Raw genomic sequence first — 27,313 nt, forward strand, 5'->3', positions numbered from 1 at the left:
GGAAGAATCAATGATTTTGACGGAAAATGGAACGATGAGAAGGAACCAAAACGGTTTAAAGAGAATGCAGAAGAAGCGATCTCTGGGGAGACCAAAGACGAATGCAAAACTACCAAAAGACTCGTAAAGGACGAGAGAAATGACGAACAAGGCTGTGAGGTCTTTGAGAGAAGAAACTAGTGTGCAGGGTCACTGAAAAAGGGGACCAGCAAGGCAATGAAGTCCAAACTACCAGTCATGACCATGGAACCAACAGAAGTCAACAGCACCAAGATAGAAGAGGCGCAAAATAACGACAAAACGCTTAAAAGTGTCTTGCTGCCATCGTGAGAAAGTTTGTCTCAAGTAAATCACACGAATCTGAAATCCTGCTCTGTAATAAAATTCTCTACAGGAGGTACCAGACCCCAGAACAAAAGTTAAGGGAACAGCTGACGTGCGGGCGGCGTCAGGCACTCGAGCTCTGGCATTCTGGTCGACCCGATGATGCACTTCCGGTAGCGCGTCTGGCGAGGCCCTCTTCTCTTGTTCTGCTGTCAGCCGCCAGCGATAGTTTGCGGCACCTCCCTGAGTAACGAAAACAGGATAGACGATCTTGGAGGAGTGGGAGAGGAAACGTCAGTTAAGGCCGGCACGTGCCTTTCCTCGGCCAAGTCCAACCCTGACCTGTGTGTTCCCGGCCCCATCTTCTTCTTGATCAAAGAACAAGCCAAGTCCTTACTTGCTATCAAGAAACTACAATGCTGGGTTAAGGCTCTGGAGGGTTTTCGCAATGACATTTTGTTTGCTATTTAAGACATTCAGCAGACAATGCATCATCCTGGGAGGCAACCACAGATTAATGTTCCTCCTGACGGCGTCTCGGTCAGCAGTGCTTCAGGGGCCTCTGGTGAGGAGTGTGTGTCTCCAAGCAGCTCAAATTTCAAGTCATGAACCTTGAATCCAAAGCCTACCCTACCGAAAAATCCGGTATAAATTTTCGCTATCGGGATTATGGAACTGGAAATCTATCCGGATTCTATCTGGATTCAATCTGGAATTTGGGTTTCCACAAATGATACCTTCGTCTACAATCTGGACTTCGGGTTTCCAGAAACAAATTTCCGGTTCCATAAGTGAAAAGTTATACCAGATTTTTCGGTAGGGCAGGTGACACAAAAACACGGTTTTGACTTCTGCTTGCGCTAGGACCAAAGTAAAGGCCTGCGAGCTCAGCAGACGGTGTACACTCAAGTCTCCCGCCGTATTTCATCACAGGTTGCCTCAACGTCAACCAAGGGGGACACTGAGTCCACCATCTTGGAGAGCGACAAACAGGACTGTGGCCTCGACTTAGATTCTCGAGAGCATAGATCAAAGAAATCCATCCTTGCGCCCAAGGACGAACTCCTACTGTTTCTGGATATCATCGGCGAGCGCGGAGTGCAACTTCAAGAGAAAGTTCAAGAGATGAAACAGGCACAGGCGAGTATGGGGCAAGGCAGGGGCTGTGCCCCGAGGAGCCACAGCGAGTTGCTTGAGTTCCACGGAAAGGAGCTCCAGGCGTGACTCAGCGAGATGGTAGTTGAGCGTGAAAACTATAGGAAAATGGTGCGTCAGCTGCAGTCGACAATTCACAGGCTGGAAGGTGAGGAGATGGCATACGAACACAAGCTGCAGGCAACTCTCGTAGAGGAAAAGCACCTGGAAAAGAAAGTCCCCAGCCTACATTTGCAATACGTTCGGGGAGTACCGAGCTGTGTGCCCTTTTTGGAGACAGAGGGCTGGTCCACAGCCCATTCTCAAGATGCAGAAAGCCTAGCTGGCCTGGAGAGGTTGAGAAGGAAAGTGGAGAACATCAAGCCAAAAGAAGACAAGGCAAAAGTGTCGACGATCTTGAGAGAGTCTAACCCCATCGAGCTGAAGAGGCTGCTGTTATTGTACACACTCGAGAACCAGGCGCACCAGGAAGAGGCCGAAGAGAAAGAGCAGACAAGTTATAGCAATTTCTTTGAGTGGAAAACTACAGAAGCTTCCCTACGACGAAAAGGCAAACAGCGCGCAGAAAACGGGGACTAGAGGAAGTGCAGACAGGACAAGCGCTGACTCTCAACTGAAATTTAATCACCAGGAAACAAAACAAAGAAAACAGCAACTCCGCCCACGTCACATGACACATTCACCACGTGTCCAAGAAAAACATCTCTTTGCTACTCAGGCCCAGTGACGTTTGGCTTACGCAGTTCGCGCCGGCTTTGATGATTGCATGCGCCTCTAAAATTTCTCTATTCACTCTTTCCCTACCATTGCCAATTATACTAGTCTTACTGAAGATAGCTTCGCACCCACAACCATGACAATGCAATGGCAAATGCCCCCCTACAGCTCCAACCACAGATCGCAACGACAAGTCATGCTCCCGCAATCTGTGATTAACACATCTGCCCGTCTGCCCGACGTAGGCTTTCCCGCACGTTAGTGGAATCGTGTAAACAACTCCCACCTTGCAAATAACATATTGATGCTCATGCTTCACCGAGCAGGCGGGGCCTTTGTCCTTCTTATCGGCAACTCTCGCGCATAATTGCGACAGCTTACACGGAGCGGAAACCCCAATGGCACATCGTACCTCAAGGCAACTTTTTTCAAGTTGTGTGAAATTTTATGGAGATACGGTATTACGAGCGGTCTCTTATTTGGCCTTTCAGTCCGGGGACGGGGTTCTCCCTTGAGTTTCTTTAACAACCCTCCGCAACGCTCAACAAAAACCGAAGTTGGGAAACCTGCCACGGTCAGTCTCTCAACCTGCCGGGATAAACTATCGTTAACGACATGATGACATGACTTCTCGAGTGCAGCTTGTAGGCAAGACGAGGCAATGCTTCTCTTGACCAGCTTAGAGTGCGATGAATCATATGGAAGAAGACCCTTCTTCGAGCGTGGGTGATAAGTCCAGCAAACGTGTTTAGCAATGAATTCTAATCTCAAATCCAAAAATTGCAGGTAAGCCCCATCCTGAAGTTCGTGACTGAACGTGAGCCCCTCCGAATGGCGTGCGAAAACTTCTAAAACTGACCTCACGACATCTGCCTCACATATGCCCTCCAGCCTAAAAAACAAAACCAAAAAGTCATCCACGTAACGAAACACTTTACAAACACGCTCGTCATTCAGTTTTTCCGAAATGGCCCTATCGCACTTGGCTAAAAAAATATCATAAAGCACAGGCGCCACAGACGAACCGATACAAATTCCTTTTTTCTGAACGTAAAGCTTACCGTGAAATTGGATAAAAGTTGACTCCAGATAAAACTTAAGTAGCTCTAAGTAGCGTTTTTAGAGCTACTGAGTTCGAGTTGGACACGGAAGGGACGAACGCAGCTCAACGCCGTAGCTCCAGCAGCCAAGTAATGCCCTGGACGGACGTCTGAGGTCCGTGAAGGCACCAACCAGGCTTGCCGGGGAACCACCGCCGGCACCGAACATCGAGCCCTCGCCATCTGGAAAACACTTAGGAGATCCGAGGTTTCGATAGCACCAGTAGTGCGACGGCGAGTAAGCGGAACATCCCAGACTTGACTTGTATGGCTAGCTTGTATGGGGCAATACGACAAAATTAAACCTAGATAAATTACATATCGCACAAAAAAAGATCTTACGTTTAGTAGCCAATGTACCATATAGTAGTCATGCCGATATTTTATTCTCAAAGTTTAAGGTAACAAGTATTTTTGACTATATACACAGACATTAATAAAGAAATATAAATATAGTATTTATTATAATAACAAATAATTCCTTTCGTTAGCTTCGCTGGAAGAAAACTCTTCGTTTTATCATACGCGTAGTCCAAAGCACTGGAGAGTGCCGCATCTCAGAACCAATTACGGATTTCAAATGCTCCGGTATACTGTACCGTCTGCCATTAATGAACTTTGACACATAGAAAATACGTCAAATAACCAAATTAGACAATTGTATTTTAACAACAAATAATATTTTGTTCTGTGCTGTTCAGCATATCAAAAGCTGTATAATGTTCTGTATGTATTTTTTCTTGTTTTTTTTTTTTGCAAGTGCCGACTAATCTGCCCAAGTCTGTATGGGAGGCAGGGACTTGTCAAGCTACGCAATGTAGCTTTTTTCCCTGTCTCCTTCTCCAAACTGGAGTCAATAAAGTTGAATTGAATTGAATTGACTTTGTTTATACATTTTTTGTGGTCACAATAACGTCATGATTCCTATTCTTCTCCTATAATATATTTTTCCTCACATCCACCGTGTAGAAATCCCGAGTCCACACTTCTTACCACCACAACCGCCTGCCCGTATTCTTAGCGTGAATATCAGCAGTCGATTAATTTATAATTGCTATAAGTATCAAGTGTTTTTTTTGTGTGTGTAAACATTGAACGTCCATGTTCGCGTAGCATATTTGTAATATATTTTTCAATCCTGTATTCGATACATATATATTTGCTTTTCCCTCTACCCTTTGTGTTGACTCTGGGCCCTGTGGGTACTGAAATAAACAAATAAAATAAATATGTCGGGGTAAAATTTTGAAACAAGTTGGTAGACCGATTTGGGGAACGAAGGACTCGAAATCTTCTACGGCATGCATGACTGCCGAAGTATTCGTTTGAAGTGTGGCAAATAATAATAAAAATATTAAAAAACAAGAAAGCTGATTTATACTAGCATATTTATGACATTGCTACTCAACTGTAAAATGATGGGTATTTCATTTGGTTTCAATTACTTTTTTCTCAGGGCCCGAAAATATTGCTGAGAGGAGTGGGAGATTGTATTATACAAAAAAAAGTAAAAATAAAGAAAAGGCAGAAATGCAAAATCAATTCGAACCACCATCTAACAATTACTAATGCAGGCTTGACGCATTAAAGTATATGCGCGGCAACGGGGGATCTTAACAATTACTTGATGGAAGAAGAAGGAATAAACAATTAACCCTGGGACAAGAAAACCTGGTCTTCCAAATAGCAGCAGACGATTAAAAGTTCCAACAGCGAGCAACCTTTTATTCCCAAAAGGGAAAGGGGGGGGGGGGGAGGGGAGAGAAGGGGAGATAAAATACGCGAGGAGCAAATTAAAGATGCGGCTTTATCTCGGATTTTAGAAATTCAACCTCAGTTTTCGTCAGCAGGAGGGCAAGGTTTGCATCCATTTTCTCTTGAGTGTATGTATGTGTGTATCCGTTATATCTTGTATAAGTATTTTTTTATCTTGTCGAAGTTTAACCTTACTTGCTGTTGCTGCTGAATTTTGCCCCCCTTCCCCCCCCTCCCTTCCCCCCCCCCCCCCCCCCCCCCCCCCCCCATTGGACCTTGGTGCCCAGTCAGGCGAAACGATCGCCTTTTGCACCAAGGTACCATTTCGAGGAGTGTGTACCCCTTGAAAGAAAAAATAAACTGATTGATTGATAGATTGACACGTTCTTGTTTGTGGTGGCCATGGCGAATGACTCTATGATCTCCCTGCCGAATCTGCTGTTATGCCCCCCCCCCCCCCCCCGGATTTTCGTTTCATCAAAGAGGGGATGACAAAGCGAGAACGAGCGGGCATGTATGACTATGGGATGATGGGAATCTGACGAGGCCTTAGAAACTTCGTTGTGATGTTCCCGGACTCTGTGATTGGTGCACCTGCCGGTCTGACCTATTTATTGATGGCCGCAGCTCAAGGGGATGGAGTAAACTTTCTTATTTTTTGCATGGAATGAATTTATATTCGTGTTTAACAGTGAAGCTAATCGTAATCCGGTTGTTCACTCGTTGACAGAGTTGCTTAAGACGCATATGGCATGAAAAGACAACATTCTTGTCAAACTTTGAGGCAATGGATTATATCCGGTGGGCTTAATTGCGTACGTAAGGAATGACGGCGAATCGGGCTTTCTTTTTGTGGCTATTTGAAAGATGTGGTTGTGTAGTCCCAGTGTTAATTCTTTATTCTTTCTTTATCCCTCATCTGAACCAGCACGCTCTTCTCCCAAGCGTATATAAAATGGTACTGAAAACAGCCCTTTGTGAATGTTTGTGTTACAGTGATACATATTGTGAAGCAAACGTAGGCTATATAGGGGTGGCTTCCTTTCAACTCAGACACGAATTTGGGGTCAAATTTTTATTTCTGAAAAAAAAAATGTTTTGGGGAAAACCCCTTCTGTGACAGGGAGTGCCAACCGCAAGTTCTGGCGATTTTTCGTTCTCGAGTTATGGACATTTTGAGCAGCCGAGGCGCAAACTGACCTTTCTCTTACCTGTCGGCGGTGTCACGTTTCACACCTTTCTATTTTTGAGCTTTTTGGTAGTACAATGTAACTTTTTTAGGACACTCTCAGAATAGCGATTATTTATGGTCAATCATTTTTTGTGATTATTTATCTTCACGTTTGTTTTAAATATTGTCAAAGTGTGTCCGTTTGACAATATTTGTCAAAGTTTGCACAGCTCTTCCGTGTTACCCATTTGAGATATCGCAACATAATTAGTATTTTCAAAAAGCTGAGATTATACTCTGTCTATTGATAAACAAATTACTGTTGTGTGTAAAAGAGAAAGGGCCGTGTATTCTCGTAAATCAAGGACTATTTCAAAATGTTTGCTAATTGGAGGTCGATTTTCTAAAAAACACCTTTTATTTGGCGGATTTTCTTTCTCTAGCTAGCTATTGCAGTGCTTTGTGAGGTAATATAAATATAAAATTTAATATTTTGTTTGCATGGAACCTATAAAAGCTTAAAATCTGATTTCATTTGACTGTTTTCTCAGTAAATCAAATTACTCGGAAAAATACACTAATTCAAAATTGGCGCCTCTTATTTTTTGAATAGGTACCCCTGAACACACTTAGTATCTGACAAATAATTTGAACGCGAATATTTATATAAAATATATTTAAGAAAATTTGCTAATATAACGTTTTTGGACGATATTTGTCAAAGTTTACCAGCTCTTCCGTGTGACTTATATGACTTAACATATTTAGTATTTTTAGAAAGGTAAAAGTATACTCCTTCCAATGGTAGCAAATGTGATGCTGTGTGTAAAAGAGAAAGGGCAGTATTGTCTCGTAACGCAAGGACTATTTAAACAATTTTGCGAATCGGAGATCCATTTTCTAAAAAACCCACCTTTTATTTGGCTAAATGTTTTTTTCTATCTACCTATTGCAGTACTTGGTAAAGTGAAATAAACAGAAAATGTAATATTTTCTTTGTATGGCGGCTATAAAAGCTCGCGTTTTGGTTTTTGTTCACGTGTAGCCCGACATACAAGTGACACAAAAATACACTAACTCACAATTAACTCCTCTGAAATATTTAGTAGCTACCTGTAAATTCCTTTAATAAAAGATGATGCAAACGGCGAGCTATGCTAATAAAGCGTCTAGGTCATAATATCTTTAATGTTTGTTTTTTGATGTCAAACCTCCTTTCTGCAACAATATTTGACGAAGTTCAGCAAGCTGTGCTGTGTAACCTAATCAATATATTTTTATGATCTTTACATCGTCGTAAAGCTCCGATTAAGCTCTTTCTCTGGAGTATAATTTGAATCTCTTGAGCTGAACTTATAACGCGGAACATTTGCCTGAAAAGCGAATATTTAGAAAAAACTTGAAAGTTTGAAGTCGAGTTTTTAAAAAATCTCACCTTTTCTTTATTTTATTTTTTATTCACAGTTAGGTAATGTAGTAGTCTGTCAGAAATTACCAACAGAAATTGTATGTATTGTTTGTATGGACGCTTTTAGGACTCGAATCTCGCGCTATGTGAGTTTTGAACGGGACTTCGTATAGACGCTCAGCTGAGCAGAAGTTTGACCTATGTAAGGTTTTCTATTTAATGTTAGTACTTATCTCAATATCTGAGCGTAAAAGCCAGTGAAGTAACAATATTTATCCTAATAATATTTATTTATTTGGCACTGGGGTGATTTGCAAGGTGTGTGAGCTTCGCCCTATGTATTGACGGAAAAGATACGTAACATCTCGACTCCCGGACATACCTAAGTCAAGAAGGAAAAGTCTAAGTAACCGGACATGAATCATTGAAAATAGAAATGAAACCTAAGCACATGATTAACACATTTGAAGCCTTACACACTACGAAATGCTCGTAATTTTACTAAAGAGTCCGTATGTGCACAAAGTAAGCCTTACATCCTAGGCGTCAGATACTAAGTCGTATATATATATATATATATATGCACTCAATATCTGTTTGGCATAAGAAATATGACAATTACATATCAAGTTCGGTATTTTAAACTCAAAGCCGAAAGCAAAAGGCCCCAGAGGAATTCTCTAACGATCTGCGATCCCCCCAATTGGGAGGAAGTAAGCGCTGTTCCCGCACTTGTGGATATGGACTTTTAAACTTTAGTAGAGTGCACTACTCTAAATTTCATTAATGATTATGGTTGGATATTGAGATAACTGCTAGCGATAAATAGAAAACCTTACATAGGTAACGATTCTGCTCAGCAGAGCGCCTGTGCGAAGCCCCGCTGAAAACGCTCATAGGACGAGATTCGAGTCTTAATAGCGGCCATGCAAACAATATATTAAAATGTATGTTGATAGTTTCTGATAAACTACTATATTACCTAACTGTGAATAAAAAATAAAAGGTGGGATTTTCTTGAAAATCGACTCCAAACTTGCCAGTTTTTCGAAATATTCGTTTTTCAGACACACGTTGCGCATTATATATTTAGCGCTGAATTATCAAATTATACACACACAAAGAGCTTAATTGGAGCTTTATGGTGATGTAAAGATAATAAATATATGTTGAGTAGGTCACACAGCACAGGTTGCTGAACTTCGTCAAATATAGTCGCAGAGAGGCGGTTTGACAATTAGAACAACAAAGATTAAGCATACAAAAGCATATCTCGAGAGTGTTCCTAAAAAGTTATAGTGTTGTAGCGTAAAAAGAAGGAAAAAGGGATGGAGTGAAAGATGGCACCCCCGATAAGCTGGAAAGACGTCAGCTTCCGCCCAGACTGCTTCAACGGTCCATAACTTCAGAACAAAAAATCCGACGAACTCGCCGTTTGCAACTTCGTTTGTGATAGGAATCGCCCGAGAACATGCAGGAGTTTGGCATCTGCGCCCATTGCGCCATTTTGACACAAACCAAATTTTCTGCGCTAGAGTTGCAAAAAAAACGTGAAATTGGTCAAAATTGCGGCACACTGCGCCAAAGTAACTCAAAAACAAAAACACACAAAAAAAGTTTGCGACGAATTAGCGGGAAACGAGAGCTTGGTTGGCAACGTTCAATCTCGTCGTCGTAAGGCACACGGCACAGTACAGGGTGGCGCAAGCAACCGCCGGATTCGAAGATTTCAGCTGTAGTATCCTTCTCAACCTATGATAACTGATGTCTTCACGATTTTCCTCCTACTTTCCGCTGTCATTTTTGACTGCATAGTAACGTTGCGCTATCACGCGGTCTCCCTGTCTGGCCGCGGGAGGTACAGTCCCCGGCCATATGAGCTCCCCCGGCCGAACGCCAACCGGATCAGCGAAAGTCCCGCACGCGGCGCGTCGAGCGTTGCCGCGTTTTGGGATCCGGGCTATTGGGACCACACCATTCCGTTATCAAAGGGGTGGACGCATAACTTTTATCGGGATTCTAGCCTTTCGAAGTGTGAATCACAAAAACATGGCCGATTAGAATTGTCGTCTTCGGGTGTTGGCCCCAAGTGTTCGGAGATTATGTTATAACTGCTGATAAACTGGAGCTTGCTTTAGGCGTAGATAAAGCAGCAGTGTTCGATCGATGCTTACAAATGTAAAACCCGTTGAATCTATAGCATACCCTGATAGATTAAATAAATTATTTCAAAATCGCTTGTCATTGTCTAGTCTAGGTTTAAGAAGATTGTAAGAAAAGGGGGGGGGGGACGGGGGTTGTGCGTAGGATTACTCTTCGGGTAGGAACTATCTAAAATAACAAACCGGTTTCGCAAATAAAAAAGTAGCATATAACACGTCAGAGATATTATGCAGTGAAGAATTTCGATAAGCCGTCTGCGTTTACCTACAACCGGAAGCGGGATTGTAATCGGCCGTGCTTCAGATTCACGTTCCAAAACGCGGAATGCTATTAAACTTCCTCCGTCCACCCCTTTGATAGCGGAATGGTTTGGTCCCAATAGCCCGGCTCTCAGAACGCGGCAACGCTCGACGAGCCGCATGCGGGATTTACGTTGCTCCGGTCGGCGTTCGGCCGGGGGAGCTCATATGGCCGGCGACTGTACGACACACAGGCTGTCAAGACGAGCAAACCTAAATATTTCTTTCGTTTTGAGAGTAAACCTTTTTTTTTAAAAGTGCTAGTGAGCGCGTCCATTCGCAATTGTTCATTAGTGCCCGTAATCTCGTCAAAATGGATGGCGCCGTCGTTATGAGTACTTTCGGTTATCACGCGTGCTTCCAGTGCGTGAGCAATCGAATAAATCGGTCACACCCGTATTTAGCGTGCATGTGCTGCTCATAGGTTTTCTACCTAGTCATTATTTACCTTGTGACTCACTTTGGTAGGGAGTTTTTTTCTATCTGCGCGTGCTTTCTGCGAGCGTCCGATCGATGTCTGGTTGTAGTAAACCGTGCTTTTCTGTTCATGTTCTCGAATCCCCGCTTTAAAAAGTTGTGCACTGCAATTGCGCTTTGGCACCAGTTCGTATGAGCTTGAGGTACCTCGTGCCCACCTAACTTTGCAGCAAGCCTCTGTTTCCTGTCCTCATCTATCATTTATGCGCATGAAACTCTCGTTTGCCTTTTCCGTTTTTTTTTATTCTTTTATATTTCATCTCGGTGCGTATTGGCGCTGATGACTTATTGGACCCAGGGTTGACAAAAATAAAGATTAAAAAATAAAAATGTGATTTATATTATATTTTTTTTTATGATTTAATATGCTGACTAATATTTTCTGCTCCTAATCTGCTCCAAACTGTCGACGTTTGTGCTCGGAACTTGCTCCGAAATGCATAAGCTGCTGCCCCAAACCAAGAATGTTGTGCTCCTAAGCTGCTCCAAAATCCAGGATGTTCTGCTCCGAAAAGTGCTTTAAAACCTGTTTCACCTGTCTCACCCCTGAACATGTATTTTTTTTTTTTTGCAAAAATTAAAAATTTAATTTAAATTTTGTGTCTGAGTTGAGATGAAATCACCGATATATTTTTTATCAAGGGAGAGAATTAGGAAGTATAGGGATGCTTTTAGAGGTAATGACAGCTGCGACGTGACAGCTATAAAGTATAAATTTAGCAGTGAGATTTAGAATGGTTTCTATCGTAGGGGGGAGGGGGGGGATGGAAGGGTAATTCTAGGTTCCAGATTGAAGCTGCATATTCAAGCATAGTTTTGATTGAAGATTAATAAAGAAGTAATAATGAAGCGGGGGAAAGGGAAAAGTTTCTTTTGATGTAACCCACAAACTAATTATTGTTCTTGTTAACATAGTCGACATGTGCATTTCAGGAGATATCACTAATTATGCGAACATGGAGGTATGCATATATAGGAGAGCACAGTATGGAGGGTAGAATTATTTATGACGTATAGGAAGGGCAAGTATTATTTTGATGTGGAACTCTCCTGAACTTACATTTACAGATATTAAAGGATATTACAGAATCATTTTTAGCGGGAAGAAAACCGGTTCCCAGTTTCTTTCTCTTCACTCTATCTCTCTTTCGCACTCTTCTCTCCTCCTCTCCCCACAGGAGCGGGTGTCTGAACTACTTCCAGCGGAGTGAAGGAGGATCTCCCTCTTTTTTTAATGGAAAGGGGGAATTGATGGGGAGTTTCCTTCTTTCTGTCTGCTCGTCGGCCTCTAAGGTCCATATGCCAGTGATCGCACTATTAGATAAGATTCTAAGCATCGATTTCGGAATCGTTAATAATTTATTTGTAAATAACACAGTCATCAGCAAAAAGGAGAATAAAAGACTAGACACGGAATAGGGAGACCAATAATCTAAGGAAGAAAGAGGAGTTGATCGTGTATATTGTGGGGCATCCGAGTTAACACGTAAGGTTGAAGAATTAGTTCCGCTGGCATGAACAAGTTGGAGACGGTTAACTACAAAGGATACTATCTCGAGAATGTTCGAGCATAAATTAAGGCTATGAAGTATATATTGATGTGTGATGAACTTTGTCAAAAGTTCTTGAGAAATCTGGAACCCCGGTGAAAGAGTAACGTGAATATTCAGAGCAAATGCAGAAAGTTCGGTTTTATATTAATATAGCTTTTCTTTTTCTTTAAATGGATGTTGCGATGTTTTGGAAAAAAAAATCAATCCAGAAAGTTAGCGAGTACAGAGTAAATTACGCGCTGAAGGACTTTTCAGTGTATTCGGGTTAGGGACATGGGACAAAAGTTAGAAGGATTATGGTTATCGCCACCTTTGTTAACGGGAATCATCTTTCCCATTTTCCAGTCTATTGGTAGTACTCCCTGTTCTAGAGATTGAGGAAATAATTTACGCAAGATTATACCAGAATACATTTAATTAAATAAGGGTTGCTGAGCAGGCAAGATCGCGAACCATCATGAAAAAGCAACCTTGAGACTAGGAACAATAATTGTACAAAATAACACCGACATGGTGTTGTTTTGTCCAATTTTTGTCCTCATTCCCTCATATAGTCTTTCTTCACTACATTGTGCTGTTTTTGAATGAGCACTTTGTAATCCCTGCTGAAGAAGGCCTTTTTAAAGTTTTCAAAAGTGCCAGCAAGTCCAGGCTAGGAATTAGTCATCAAAATAATTTAGCAAACACCTGACTAAATTACTTACAACTACCAGATAAATCGGAGCAAAAATATCATTGCATATCGTGACAACAAGGAATTAGACTCTCTAACACTGATACAAGTCGACACACCTGTTTGAGAAACCGAAGTTTTTACGTTACTTGCAGAAGTGAAGGTATCATCAATCTCGCTTTGAATAAGTAGTTAAACTTAAGCAAGGTAATTGATTGAGAAAGCTGGTGTTTTTGGTGTAATATCCCAAATTGAGAAAAAAAAATGTTACGCACAGGTTCTGTATCAAAATTATATTTTATTTTTACGAAGAAACCTATTATTTGCTTATGAAGATAATATTAACATGTGTTAGGTGCGACAATATGTTTGAGAAATATGTTGTTCGTCAAACCACGTGAAGGCATCGTGTTTTAAGGGAGGTCCCAGAAAGACAAGTACTAAAAAATGGTATACACCGACACGCGAGCTTGACGTCACGGGGCTGTGGCGGCGCCGCGATCGCGCCAGAGCCGAGTGGTGTGGGCAGAAGGACGCACGTATTGTAGGGGCGTCATAGCATTCCAGCATGCCGCAAAGCTGTGTAGCCGTAAATCGCACCGAAAGGTACAGCAAAAGTAGCGAAGTGAGTTCTCACAAGTTGCTGCCGGACCCTGAAAGGCGCAGGAGGAAGTAATATCCGTGGATCGAGAAAAAAAAAAAGGTCGCCCCGCGCGGCCATTCATTTCAGTGTCAAGCACTTTCTTGAAGGCAAGTGTGACTTTCATTTCAATCTCCGTCCCGAAGCTTGCTCGTGGGCAGGGAAACCGTCGCCTGATCGAGACCACCCAGATTTTGTCTCCACAATTTTGTCTCCCGCGCACAAAGCACCGGCCAAGCGCTCGTCGGTGGCTCGCTACGCCCGTGCGACAAGCGGAAGGAGATCGGCACCCGAACGGACATATAAAAAAATATCATACCTTGACTCGAAGGACGCTGCGTGTATTTAATCAATTAATAAATACACTTCCGCAGACTCACAGTTTGCTGATTCCGCCGGCAGCGCGGAGAACGTATCGAAGTAATCGTGGGCCTCGAGAGACTTGTTCGCCTGCACCGTGTCGGCCGTGAACTGGCTTGGCAAAAAAACTAAATAAACGACGACGTGAGCCGTCGACATCAGTGGCCACAAATCCACGTCGGAACTCCAGCAGACCTTGTTTACGGCATGCGGATCGTCGAAGGCAACGCCGTCCTCGCACAGATTGTCTCGATACCGCTGCCGTTGAGGCTCGGGTAGCGAGCTGAAATAGTCTTAGATAACATACGACATATGTTGGCAGGAAATCCGACGCAGAAATAAAGCTAGAAGCGTCCCTACAACGTCAACTATGAGCGCACGCCACACAAAGCAATGGCGAAAACACGGAGAGCGTGGCCGCTTTTGCCCACATAGCGTCTGCGCATGCGCGGCCTTCCGGTCGTGTTGGTTAACAGAGCTGCGCCGCGAGTCGGCCTATACGTGGCACAAAAGTGTTTGCGCAATGCTTGTAAAATTCAACACCGAGTTCGACTTTAGAATTAATTGCAACTATATCGCATCTGTAAATGAAAAAAAAAACGAGTTAAAAGTGATCTTAGTTTTCTCTCATTCGTACCGTGTTTATGTATAAGTCTATGAACCGTTTCATCTTCCGGTGCACTACAAGGGGTCCTCAAGCCATCGGAGGTTAGCCATAGCTCCCAGCGTGTCATATGACCAGTGGCGTACCAACTTGTTTTTGAGTAGAGGGGCAAACTAGACTCCCCCCCAGTCCCGGTGGGCGGTGCTCCTTGTCATCCCTTGGGCGCCGCCGGCCAGTGTTTGCCCTGCCCAGTGGTGGCTGTTTCAGGGAGGGCCAATACATGTCTTCCCCCCTCTTTAAGAACTGGGGGGGGGGGGGGGGGGGGAGGGGGGCAGGCGCCCTTCTTGCCCCCCCCCCCCGCCCCCCTTCCGGTTGGTACCCCCATGCATATGACCTTTCGTCGGATCAGAGGGATGCACGTGACACGAAATCTGAAGTCACGTAGAAGGCGTGGAGTGCTGTATATTCGCTAACATGTCTCGCAACATCCATAAGGTGAAATGAAGTCTCGTGTTCTGCCCTTTTATGTTTAATTCTTCCTTAAATTTTGACATATTGTCAAAACAGATACGCTTTTTACCAGCGTCTTCTTACGCAATTTGCATCGTCTAAGTTGTGCCATCTTAAGGCCCGTTCACAAACGTACAACCGGGTACGACTGAGAGAGACAAGACAGGTTTTTAAGCGTCTTGCGAAGGCGTAAGACCAGGTGCGCTGCTGCGGAGCTGGTCCTAAGCCGTCACAAGAGGGTTAAAAGCCGATCTTGCCTCTCTCGGTCTTACTAGGTTGCAAGAATGTGAACGGCACTTTAACCACCTTAATCTAGGACAATCTTGGGCTTCTGCATCCTGTCTTCTTCCAGCCTGAATAAGCGTCGCGCAGCCTAAACAACGTTCCCTGCGACAACTCTTCTGAAAGATGGCGTAGCGTGTTGAATATCCAAATGCTCGAATTGTTCGATTTTTGTTTTACTGATCTGTTTGTTTTACTTACATTATTATACGTCGCGCGGTAAGGTGGCGTCATACCCTGGACAAAATTGCCACTCCTTCTTGGGCGCGGGTCGTGTTCGGAAACTCGAGAGCCTTCGTCCGCTGCCGAAGTGCGCCTAGTGCGAGGCGCACACCATTCAGGTCCGCCGTGCTTGACTAGAACACCGACGGGAGAACGGGAAATCCATCAGAGAGCCACACCTCTTCCGGGCTCTCTGTTTGGCCAGGCCCTGTCCACGAGAAACTCAGTAGGCATTGCGACAGAGCGGCGAGCTCTGTGACGGGAGCGAGCGCTGTCCGTGGGTTATAGATAACGTGGGGGAATTTCAATTACGCGCCACTAATGAAGGCCCGGCATACGGTCGACCAACCCGTGTTACGCCTGCCTCGGCCCCGCCATGGATACCTGCGGGGGATCCCGGTTTCTGCGAGACCCTTGCAAGCTTTTCCTCGGGGTCGCACCATGTAACTTTCTGCAGCGCTAAGAGACGCGTAAATGGCCCTAAACTCCGTAGCGCCAATGTAGTCTTAGGGGAAACGCTTTTCCATTGCAGCGGATTAATGAGCTGCAGTGTTGGATAGCTGGAATGGAGATGTCAACCTAGTTCGAGTACTGCCCCTGATAATGAAAGAAGATAAAGAATAACAGAAAGTACTGTATGTATCAAGGAGTGTCCATGCACTTTAAATCGACCGCGAAATTCGCAACAAAAACATGTAATTCAAAATCCTACAACGCGAGGCTACGCACAGTAGAAGAGAAGGTAATTTTTATTTAACGTGTATACGTTTATGTTGTTTGTGATATACTTGTTGAATAAGCATGGTGCATTATGATGTATACTGACTGAAAGTCATAGCTTGTGCGAGATTGAGGAAGCAACATATGTTTCTGTACGACTTGTGTTAATATTACTTTCCTTCACTTTAGGTCCTGGAAGAATTTACAAAAGATCTACAATTTCCACAGATGAGAAAGATATCGGATGAAGTAAACTGTGTTCGTACATGCTCCCAACAGAAAGTATTTGAAATTATGTTAACAAAGGTTCTGTGTGGTCCGACAAGACATCCGGAATATAGCGTGAGCTGTTTATTTTTTGTAGTAGTAATGTATTTCGGAGATTTGTTTTAATCGTTGTAGCCTACACAAATGAAACGGAAATAGACTATGGCAAGTTTGTAGCTTAATGTTGGGGAGTAAAACAATCTGACAACGAGCGACAATACCGACAATTCGAGAAAGTTAACCAAATAGATAGTTGACAAGAGATTTCCTACTTTAAATGCTCCCAAAAAATTACACGTAAAGTTTTGTGTTTGTTTACTACTTCAATTGTCGAAGTGACAAGCCGGATTTTATGGTTTACCCGATTCGTTTATTTGTAGCCCCGAATTAAATAGCCTTGGATTTTGTTGCGTGTATACGTTGAGCCCATTTACCTCATACCGCATAGAAAACTTCCTAGGAACAGAGTTTGCTTTTGGTTCTGCTGTATTCGCATCATCACCAGAGAGGCAGGCTTGTATCGTCTGCATGGTAAATAAACAGCACTTCATTATCAGTGTTCGCAATAATATTGATGTAGACATTAAACAAAACAGTTCCTAATACTCTTCATTCGATACGCTTTGCTGTATATTTTGAAAAGAAGAGCACTGGCCATCCATAACAACACACTGTTTCTTATGTTGTAAGTAATTTCACTAAAAGAAATGGCACACCGCGGACGCCATAACTACTTAATTTTGCAAGCAACATTTTGTGAATTAAGACATAAAGTGCTTTGCTAAAATCGATGAGTACACCTAACATGATAAGTCTCTTTTCTATCTTCCGTAATGTAATTTTGTTTTTCATACAACAACGCGGCTTCAGTTGATTTACCTTTTCGAAAACCAAACAGCTTGTCTGTTACCACGCAATGCTTTTTTTTTTTTTTTTTTTAAAGTTACCGAAACCTGTGAATGATTTTCTCGGTTGCTTTAGAGAAAACAGGTAGCACGGCAAGGATATATGTCTATAGTTTTTTTACAATGCTTTTATCACCATCTTTGTTTATGTCTGAAAATTTAGCATACTTCATACACGCGGGAAATATCCCAGATAAAAATAATAAGTTGGGTATATGCGCTAGGCATGATGCAATATTGTACATTAGAAAATTTAACTGGTTTTATTTCTAGCTTGTCAATATCCCTACTCTTACCGTTTCTGAGCCCTAAGAAGGTGTTGGAGACTTCCTCCTCGTCGGGAAGGGGGGGGGGGGGGGGGGGGTTGAGAAACAAAATGGCTTCGACATTAATGACATATACGTCGTAGGTACAAATCTGTCTCTTTGTAAAGTGGGTGTTAAAACATTTCGCCAGGCACGCTCCCTACGTAAGTCGACCTCCTAGGGTTAATTCTTCTACACGAGAAGATACCTTATGGCAATTAAGCAGACTTGAACGTAGTTCAACTACTCTACTCAAACTAATGTAGATTAACTACTTTTCCGAGTAACTTGGTAACTTTGAATTACAACTTTATTTGGGTAATTAGTAGTTTAATTTAACTACGTTTTTCAGGTAACTTCTAGTCAAATTACGACCTACTTTAGACATCTAGTGCTAATTTTTCTCGTCACGAAAGTTTGAGCGCAGAAATAAGTAAAGGGCGCCATCCCCCCAGTTGGACCCGGCGTCAGCGGCGAAGTATACTTCGTTTTATTTTCTGTTAAACCTATACATTTTCTTTTCAGTAGCGTAGCGCTAGCACCGCGCAATCGTCCAGATGATCTCATCGTCGTGGGGCGACGCCTTGCACCCTTGAAGGTCAGGTGCACTCGCTCAGCGTACTCCCCGAACGTCGTGGGAATAAAGAGGGGCGAGTCATAACGATCTCAACTTGCTGAAGAAAAAATAAAAGGGGGAGAGTTTGTTAAAAAAGATCCTTTAGCCGAGGCAAACCTCACATGTTTTTGTCTTCTATCTTGTGTACGTCTTTTTAGCGCTTTTAACCATGGGTCAATACACTTACATGTTTCATCATGGAGACCTGAGATGCCAACGCCCGCTTACCCGACCTTAAACAGCCTGTTTCTCAAACTCAACGTTGCCGTTCCATTCAGCGCGTCGGTGGAACTTCGTTTTAGCTTGGCTGGAGGCGTCTTTAGAAGAAAATGGGAAAACTCTTCCATCAAGGACTTTGAAAGTCGATTGCTTCTGCGAGAGAATAAACCATTTTGGTGAAAACGGGAGCCACAAAGTGATTGCAGTTATTTTAGGCTCGCAGGGTTTTTCACGAATCAAAACTGCTGTTCATTTAGCTACGACAAAAATATAAAAAAGTAACTTCAAAAGTAACTTCAAAGTTGTGGGAGCCGGGAGGGAAAGACGAGGCAGAGGGCACGTGACAGGCGGCCGGCGGAGAAGACACGAGCTGGCGCGAGACATTGCGTGCTGAGCGAGGCTGGAGCAAAGCTGGACAAGAACGACGGAGCCGGGGCTGCCTAGCCTGGCCCATAACGAACCCCGGAGCGGTCCACCAGCGAGATCTGGAGCAAGACCGGTGGAAACGGCGAGCCCGGGCCATATGACCTGGGCTACGACGATCCCGGGGTGGTTCCGCAGCGAGACTCGGGCATTGATAGCCCGGGACAGCCGGCCTACGCAGCGCTGGCGTGGGAAAGGCGATCCGCAGGCCTGGACACGGACCCCGACTGTGAGCTCTGATCGACGGGCGACAACAAAGGTCGGCGGGCCTGGACTACCGGCTCTCGACGACGGGCAACCGAGAGGTACAGTAAACCCATTCGCTGTCTTCTCGTTGCTGTATGTCACTCCCTGGGTGACGGGCGGAGCGCATACCGATCGGGCGGCGATTATTAGTAGAGGGACCTCCGTAAAGAAGCCCACATTAAAATGGCGCCCAACGTGGGGCCCGTTCGGTATGCCTCTGCTTCTAGTCGTCCCCAGAGAGTCCCATGGATTTGTTGAGCGGGTTGTTCACTAACGCTAACGATGCCCGTTGAGACAAAGTATTTCGGAATTTTGGGGACTTGTCTCACAGCAGAGCTCAGCAGGTGTCTCCTCGAATCGAGTACTTAAAGGTCTCGAAGGACGAGGTTGCGGACGCGCGTTCTCGGGTACCCCAGAATAGTGGTTGGCAGAAGGTGACCCAACCGGGGGGAACACGAGGAGCGCGCTTAAGATGTAAGAAAGTCGTCTTCGGAGGCTGAGGAGAGCCACGGCATGTTCGCTGGAAGGCAGGATAGCGACTGGCAGGAGGGAACACAGCCAGGGCTTATTGCATATTTAGGATTTAGGCTTGGAGTGATGCGGTGAGTCAGTAAGCGCTTGTCGAGGCCCGGGGTGCACATGGGTTTTGTCAGTGGGTGTCTGAAAGATTGCGGGAATTGCAGTCGACACCGGGAACACTGGCGGTCGAGATGGTCAGCGGGTGTTGGGTAAACTGGCGTAAATTGCAGTTGACACCGGGAACGCTGGCAGGCGAGTTAAGGAGCAGTATGATTCGTAACCGCTGGGCCAAGACGGCTAGTTGCTTCGCATCACTCCAACCGACGAAAGGCAGAGGGACGACTCTCTCTTGAGGGGGTCGTTCCGAGAAAGCTACGAAATGTTTTATTGGATACTTTTTTGGCTTCACTCTGGCCGGTCGTGGTAGTGACAGCAAGACTTTTAATAAGTTATGTCGTGTCACGACCTGGCCGGGGATGAGGCGGTAGACATTTAGGTGGCTTGTAGTTGTCCAGCTTGCCTTGAGGCGTGAACGGTTTAAGCGGGCTTGCTCGCTGAGCTACCGCCCCCTCCGAGGACCGAGCAGTCCCTAGAGCTCGTATGCACGTGGACGGAACGGGACGCTGACGCTTACATCGAGTTGCACATGCTTTATGTAGCCGTTGCGGAACGCGGGTATGGTATTTGGCCGTCCCGCCAAAGGCTTTGGATCCCTTCGCTTGCGCTAAAGATGGACTAGGTTTACGCCATCGTTGCCTGTTCTGAAGGAAACTCACGCTTGGAGCAACACAGCTAGTGGTTTTGCCGCATCGTTTGCTCCCAGGTGAGAAGGGCACCCGAGGTATAAAGACGCGAGCGTCGTGTCTTAATTCTAGGCTTACTCGGCGAGATACAAACGAGGAGGCTTGCCCGGTTCACATCGCTGACTTGAAAGGATAGGACCGTTGTCGCGATGGGGAAGACGTATAACATGAGGTTGCGGTAGGACACAAGAAATCCCCTGTTCTTGGCGACCCACGAGCGAGCTCTGGAATGCAGACTTGCTGAGTTGGCCGCATGGTACACGAACCCGTCGGCAAGCTATGTGGCGGTAGAGGCTATGGCCACTGCCACAATCTGCGGCAGAGTACTTGTTCGTTGTGTGTTGTTTTAACACTTTGTTCTGCGCAGAATAGCTTCTTGGAAAGACTGCCGTAGACGGCGTAACCCAGGAAGCCCACCGGGAGGGAAAACTGGCCATTCGTTTTCCCAAGTGCTCAGGGTGGCTGACAGTTGTTCGGCCTGACGAACGGTTCAGGCGGGCAGTTCTAAGCCCGCTGTGACCTCTAAGCGGAACGGGGCAAGTCCGTCTGCGTCGGCCGGACCAGCTTAGAGCAAGCCCCCTGCTGCATCGCGGTGAGTGGGACAGCGAGCGACAGACAGGTCGGCATTGTCTGCCGGCTTCGCTAGCCACCACCACCTACGCCGCTTTCGGACGCTGCAACGTGGCCACTCCGGCAACAGCAACAGCGGCCGCCCATGAAGCCCAGCGGCTCCCTGAGGCTCATGAAGTCCCCCGAAGTCCGGGCCTTGAGGGAGGGAGAGTGTGGGAGCCGGGAGGGAAAGACGAGGCAGAGGGCACGTGACAGGCGGCCGGCGGAGAAGACACGAGCTGGCGCGAGACATTGCGTGCTGAGCGAGGCTGGAGCAAAGCTGGACAAGAACGACGGAGCCGGGGCTGCCTAGCCTGGCCCATAACGAACCCCGGAGCGGTCCACCAGCGAGATCTGGAGCAAGACCGGTGGAAACGGCGAGCCCGGGCCATATGACCTGGGCTATGACGATCCCGGGGTGGTTCCGCAGCGAGACTCGGGCATTGATAGCCCGGGACAGCCGGCCTACGCAGCGCTGGCGTGGGAAAGGCGATCCGCAGGCCTGGACACGGACCCCGACTGTGAGCTCTGATCGACGGGCGACAACAAAGGTCGGCGGGCCTGGACTACCGGCTCTCGACGACGGGCAACCGAGAGGTACAGTAAACCCATTCGCTGTCTTCTCGTTGCTGTATGTCACTCCCTGGGTGACGGGCGGAGCGCATACCGATCGGGCGGCGATTATTAGTAGAGGGACCTCCGTAAAGAAGCCCACATTAAAACATCGAGTACCAAATGGTATATGTAGCCGTTTTGGAGCGCGGGGCCATTTGTGGTATTCTCGCTCACCGCTTGTCCGGAGGAAGGGTCCAAGTCATGATGGAGACATGTTTATTCTTCGAGCCCGGTGTTCGGTGGCTTGCGCCGCCATGGCTGAACTGTCCTCCCCGTCACGCGCTTCACGCCCCGTGCTTTTGCCCCGCGCTGGTTTCTCGCGCGCCATCCGCATCGCCGCCGAAGTTCTCAGTGTCCAAAATCCCCACATCTTCCCCCCCTTCTGGATTGCTCATGTATCACAAAATCAGCAGTCAGTTCATTAATCCAGACGTTTGCACCAACCCTACTTCGCGGGGCAGAACACCTCACAAATATGATTAACTTCATGTAGCCAATAACCGGGTCCACATCCTAAAATTAAGAAAAAGTGAGAATAACAAAGTACGTATCTGTCTGCTTTCCTGCCGGTCTCTCCCTAAACGAGCATCGTCAGTAGCGCCGCTTAACTTTAAAAAGTCTTCCAGCTCACACCCCGACTAGCTCGCGTGAAGAGAAAAAACGTACGTCAAAGCAGTCACTTTCGCTTTCCAATAAACACTGATATAAAATTAAGGGGAAAAGAGAGAATAACAAACGGTTTGCCTGTTTTCTGACCAGTCTCCCTCCCCCCAACCGACCATCATCACTAGCGCCGCTTAACTTAAAAAGTCTTCCAGCTTGCACTAAGACTAGATCGGGGGAAAAGGGAGAACAAAAGCAAACGCCAGCATTGTCGCTTTAAAATAAATTAAAATCAAGCGATAGGCCCTGCATTCTATAGTCTTTCCAACCTCCTTGGCTGATGTGCCAAAAGCAATACAGGAGGAGCAAAGCGGGAGAACTGGACAGCTTAATCTCAAAGCGGATAACTGACGCCTCCCGTGATCGTCTCAGTGTCTTCCTACTGGTTCTTGCCTTTCTCGAAGCTTCTCCTTGGCGTCTCTGATCTATTCAGCGTTGCTGTTAAGGGTGCTCTACCGAGATGGCGAAGCACAGCAGAAAGTGAACGTCCGCCGGGGCCATCATTTTGGAGATCGCGGCGCTCGCAGTCAGGGGTCCCTCGCGCAGCCGCCCGCGGACAGCTCGAAGATATTCGCTGCTCCTCTAGTGAAGTCTGGCAGGGCGTTCGACGGGCTGCACAACTGCTGCTGCTCGTAGCAGCCCGAGTACCTGGAGTAGGCATTTCCAGCAGGGTCCCCCAGGACTTGCCTTGGCCTGGCAGCGGCATCCAAGCAGGCGTCCATCGCGGATGATGTGAATCTCGTCCATCGTGGCTTTGTTTTACCGGGCCCCAGACAAGCAGCGAGCCCCACGTTGGTGCGCCATTTGTGGTATTCTCGCTCACCGCTTGTCCGGAGGAAGGGTCCAAGTCATGATGGAGACATGTTTATTCTTCGAGCCCGGTGTTCGGTGGCTTGCGCCGCCATGGCTGAACTGTCCTCCCCGTCACGCGCTTCACGCCCCGTGCTTTTGCCCCGCGCTGGTTTCTCGCGCGCCATCCGCATCGCCGCCGAAGTTCTCAGTGTCCAAAATCCCCACAAAGTAAGGCGCTACTTTTTACAGTAGTTTGTAGTTTACTTGATTACTATTACAAATGCGTAATTTCTACTCTACTCCATTACTTTTGGCGTGGATACTCAGTAACTTAACTTAACAACCTTTTTTTCGGTAATTTGTACATGTCTGTAATTAAGGATTTCATTTATAACTTTCCAAAAAAACCTCAAAGCGTTTGTTTTTTTGTGGCGTCATCAAATTTTTGCTCATAGTACGACGATTTTGCTTTTCTTAGTTCGGAAGTTTACTTGTTAACACCCAAACGGTCTCATTGGTTTGGTCAGCCTGTCTTCCGTCATTGTAGATTCAGTCTGCCAATTCGCATTGCTCACACGTGGACGGACGGGAACGCAGCGTTTTGTAATGAGAGTTCTAGAAGCTATATACGTAATAGTGTAGCGGCTATGAAGTTAGATTAAGAAACGAAGTAATTTAGGTTATTGATATTCAGTGGAGTAAAATGCACTTAACTTATAGCCGGAACGTGTTGCCACACCCGCTTGACTCGTCCTTACGCCAACACACTTTAGTAAGCGATCATAGCCGGCTACCGATACACTCGCGTGAATTTGACAGAGAGATCCTGTTTTAATGACACTGAGAAATTCGAATATATTAATAGTTGGTGGAGTACAATCCCTATATTAGTGCAAGAGACTCCAGAGGCGCTGTCTCGTCAGTATCGTCTGAAGCATGAAGGTTTGGCTGGCGCCCAGTCAGATACAAAGGGCTGTGCAAATCTTCTGATTGCTGTAACGATAAATTGTTTTTGAATGATAACACAAATTAACCGTGGTTTTTATATATTTAATGTGTTCAAAAGAAACAGCTACAAGTGCAAAGTGTTTTGCGTATTTATTCCGCATTGCCTAAGTTCTACGTCAGTTGTATGCTATTATTTTACTTTGGTGAATGGCTACCCCAGCACAGAACAAGGAGCCAAACCGGACAATGAAACTTTTTTCGTAAGTGTTCTCCAGGTTTAACCAGGTTCAAAGAGCGGGTGCGGTATGTCTAGACCTTAAATTTGTTTTCAATCGACATCGAAGGAAACCAGTGCCTGTGTGGTTCAGTAGTTTCAGAGGTAAGCCTCGCTCCAATTCTAATTCATGACCACATCATCCAGTTTACTCGCCTTATTAATGTGACTTATAAAGCCCCTAAACGCAAGAATGGTGAATGAACGTAGAATTAGTAGAGTGTTGCAACTTTTCTTAATCCTTTTAGCACTGTGGCCCAAACCAAAAGATATTCCTTACTTAATTTATTCGAAATATGAAACTCGTGAGAAAATCATTTACTCAAAGAAAGGCGACCAGCCCGAATAACAACTATGTGATTTTGCTTCCGCTTATCCTCCTTGTACCCGTATCTAATCTCATCTTCAGGCAGCGTCTTGGGAGAATCGCGCCACTGTTGATAAGTAGAAAACAAAGGTTACCGAAGAATACAGACTGTCTCCTGGACATCGCGCAGCAAAAGCGCGGCCACGGTAGCAAGCGGGCTTCATTCAAGGGCAAAAACTGCCCAGCACAGGAATCAAGCACATAGCAGATAGCAGTGAACTATGTTTGCAACCGCACGACGAATCTGCACCGGAACTTGAGGTCGGAGTTTTCCGGGACCAAATAGTGCGACATTCCCACACAGGCTAAAGGGGACTCTATGAACAGAATAATAATAATAATTAAAAAAAGTAATACTTCGTAATTGGGTGTTTAATGTCAGATAAGAGTGCAGAAGTGAAAGGTACCCGAGGTCGATGATGTGTGGTGGAAATCTAACGTTTTGACTCAGACACATAAAAAAATATATATATAAAAAAAGCAAAAAAAAATTTTTAAACACGGGTTTCGGGAAAAAGTTATTGCTACCCAAGAACGAAGACATCGGAGGACCGAGAACACTTTCTCCGTAGCTCGTGTCCCTCTCAGCGATTCGAAATCCCGCAAGAGAACCACCGCTAATTACCTGACTTCTAAAAATAGTCCCGTTTAGCCGGCGTCGGTTTCACCGCCAATTTGGGGAATAAGGGAGAAAAGGGAGTAAGGAACCGCCGAAGCCCGAATGAAGCGGGTTGCCTAGCCTCAACAAAGGCATAGTCGATTCATAACTGCGCCATTAGTTCCGTCCGGTCTAATGCCAGGAACATCACGAGCGTCAATATTGCCCTTTACCGGCGTATGGGCCCCGATTATACTTGAAGCACTGTCGCGCAAACGTGATCGCTGAGTTTTGGCGCCTTTAGTGCTATATCCTATTGCAGAAAAAATCAGAGCGTGGCGCTCCAAGCGGCTAACTTTCGAACTACACGGGATGGGGACAACTAATAACAATGACTCAGCGCTCGGCTGACAACCGAACGCCGCTTCGGCGTTGGGCCGGAGTTCGTCTTGTCCGTTCGCCTGAGGCGGAGGAGGGGCTCTTTTGTTACCACTCCGGCCTGCGTGAGCAATGCAGCATGCACGGTGAATATGCCCAGCTAAGCACAAAAGCCGAAGTGGGTCAAGCTCGCATTCTCTGACGACTGCTTTCGGGAGAGATCCGGCCCTAACAATAAACGTTGCTTCGTTTATTGTTAATATTTCTACGGTAAGACGTGAACCAGCCGACAAGGCCTGTGGGCCCCTCCTCAGTCCCTGTGTTGGGTAAACACCGAGGTGTGGCGACAACAAACGGGTCGGAGCGCCCCCTATTGTTCAATCTCCTTGCCAATAAAGCTTTCCAATAATCGCCTTCTGCGCGCTGCCATCTCTCGGCTGTGGAAGGAGCTCTGAGCGGGCGCATTAATTGGACACGAGGCCCAACCGAGCACTGACCCAGCACTCGTGTCCAATCAGTGTCTTCGCTCGATCTCACTGTGATGACGTCATCATTTTAGTGTACAGGCTTTGATTATTCCAAGGGACCTAAACTCGTCAAACACGAAGCCGGGGCCGTAGTTCACGGACCGCGCCAATAGGACAATCACGACGATGACTTCGAGCTTTTGTCGCCAGCGTCCAATCGGCACGTTCTACGAACTTTCGGCTCCAACTTTGTGTTTGACGAGTTTGTGACTGCTGCCACTAGACTGCGGCAACAATCACTAGACTGTTGCCACAGTCTAGTGACTAAGCATATTTCGCCTGGGATATAAGCACTGAAAAGGTCTTCACGGCTAGCAAGTGTTTTAAAATGCGTCTTTCGCGTATCCGAACGCAAGGAGGAGCAATTCCAATCAGAGGGCGATAGAGAACGCGCAGGAACCCCGCGATGACAAGGCATCCGCGCCGTCATTGGTTGAGGTCAGGGGCAAACAAAAATGCATGGCGCATTTGGGGGTAAACAAACGCACCAGGTGCCAAAGAGCAGACGAACTTGCAGGCTGTACATATAGTCTGCTTTTACATCCGTAACTCCCAATGGGTTTTTCCCATTACTCGAAATAATGCTTGTTGTTGATGCCGTAGCTGTTGATGTTATTGTCGGCGTGGTAGGGCGTAGGGTGTCAGTTGTCGATTTTGCCAAATCATTGAAAAATATCAACCGCCGGACGCAGGATTTGAACCCAGGTCCTCTGGGTGCGAAGCGGAGGCGTTACCACAGTGTTATGCCATATGTTACTTGTCTTTGATACATGAAATTTTGAGCCTGAAATTTAGGTTATAAGCTGACAATGTGAAAAGAGGATGCTGGGCAATTGGTTGATTAACCTACCGATTAGTCGAGAAATGGCTTAATCGCGATTAAATTTTCTAGCCGGTTAAGAGGTAAACGTTTCACGAACCCAAAGAAATAAAAGTTAAACGCTTCCACCGCGCAGACCTGGACGAGTACATCTGTATGAAGGGAAAAATGTAGGTTAAATCTTAGAATAAAATAAACTTTAGGGGCGTATTTGTAACTCCAGACAAGTACAGAAGGCTACCCGCATCCCGGTGACTTCAACGCCGTTCGAGTATCCGTTTAGCGA

At 45.7% G+C, this 27,313-nt stretch overlaps 1 pseudogene; it reads left to right on the plus strand.

Annotated features, from left to right (window-relative positions):
- Nucleotides 1-216: 216 nt before the first annotated feature.
- LOC115316740 overlaps nt 217-27,313 on the plus strand; it is a 33,097-nt pseudogene continuing 6,000 nt past the window's right edge.

This window comes from Ixodes scapularis, unplaced genomic scaffold, assembly GCF_016920785.2.
Source record: "Ixodes scapularis isolate PalLabHiFi unplaced genomic scaffold, ASM1692078v2 PGA_scaffold0__279_contigs__length_252992795, whole genome shotgun sequence".
NCBI classification, from domain to species: domain Eukaryota; kingdom Metazoa; phylum Arthropoda; class Arachnida; order Ixodida; family Ixodidae; genus Ixodes; species Ixodes scapularis.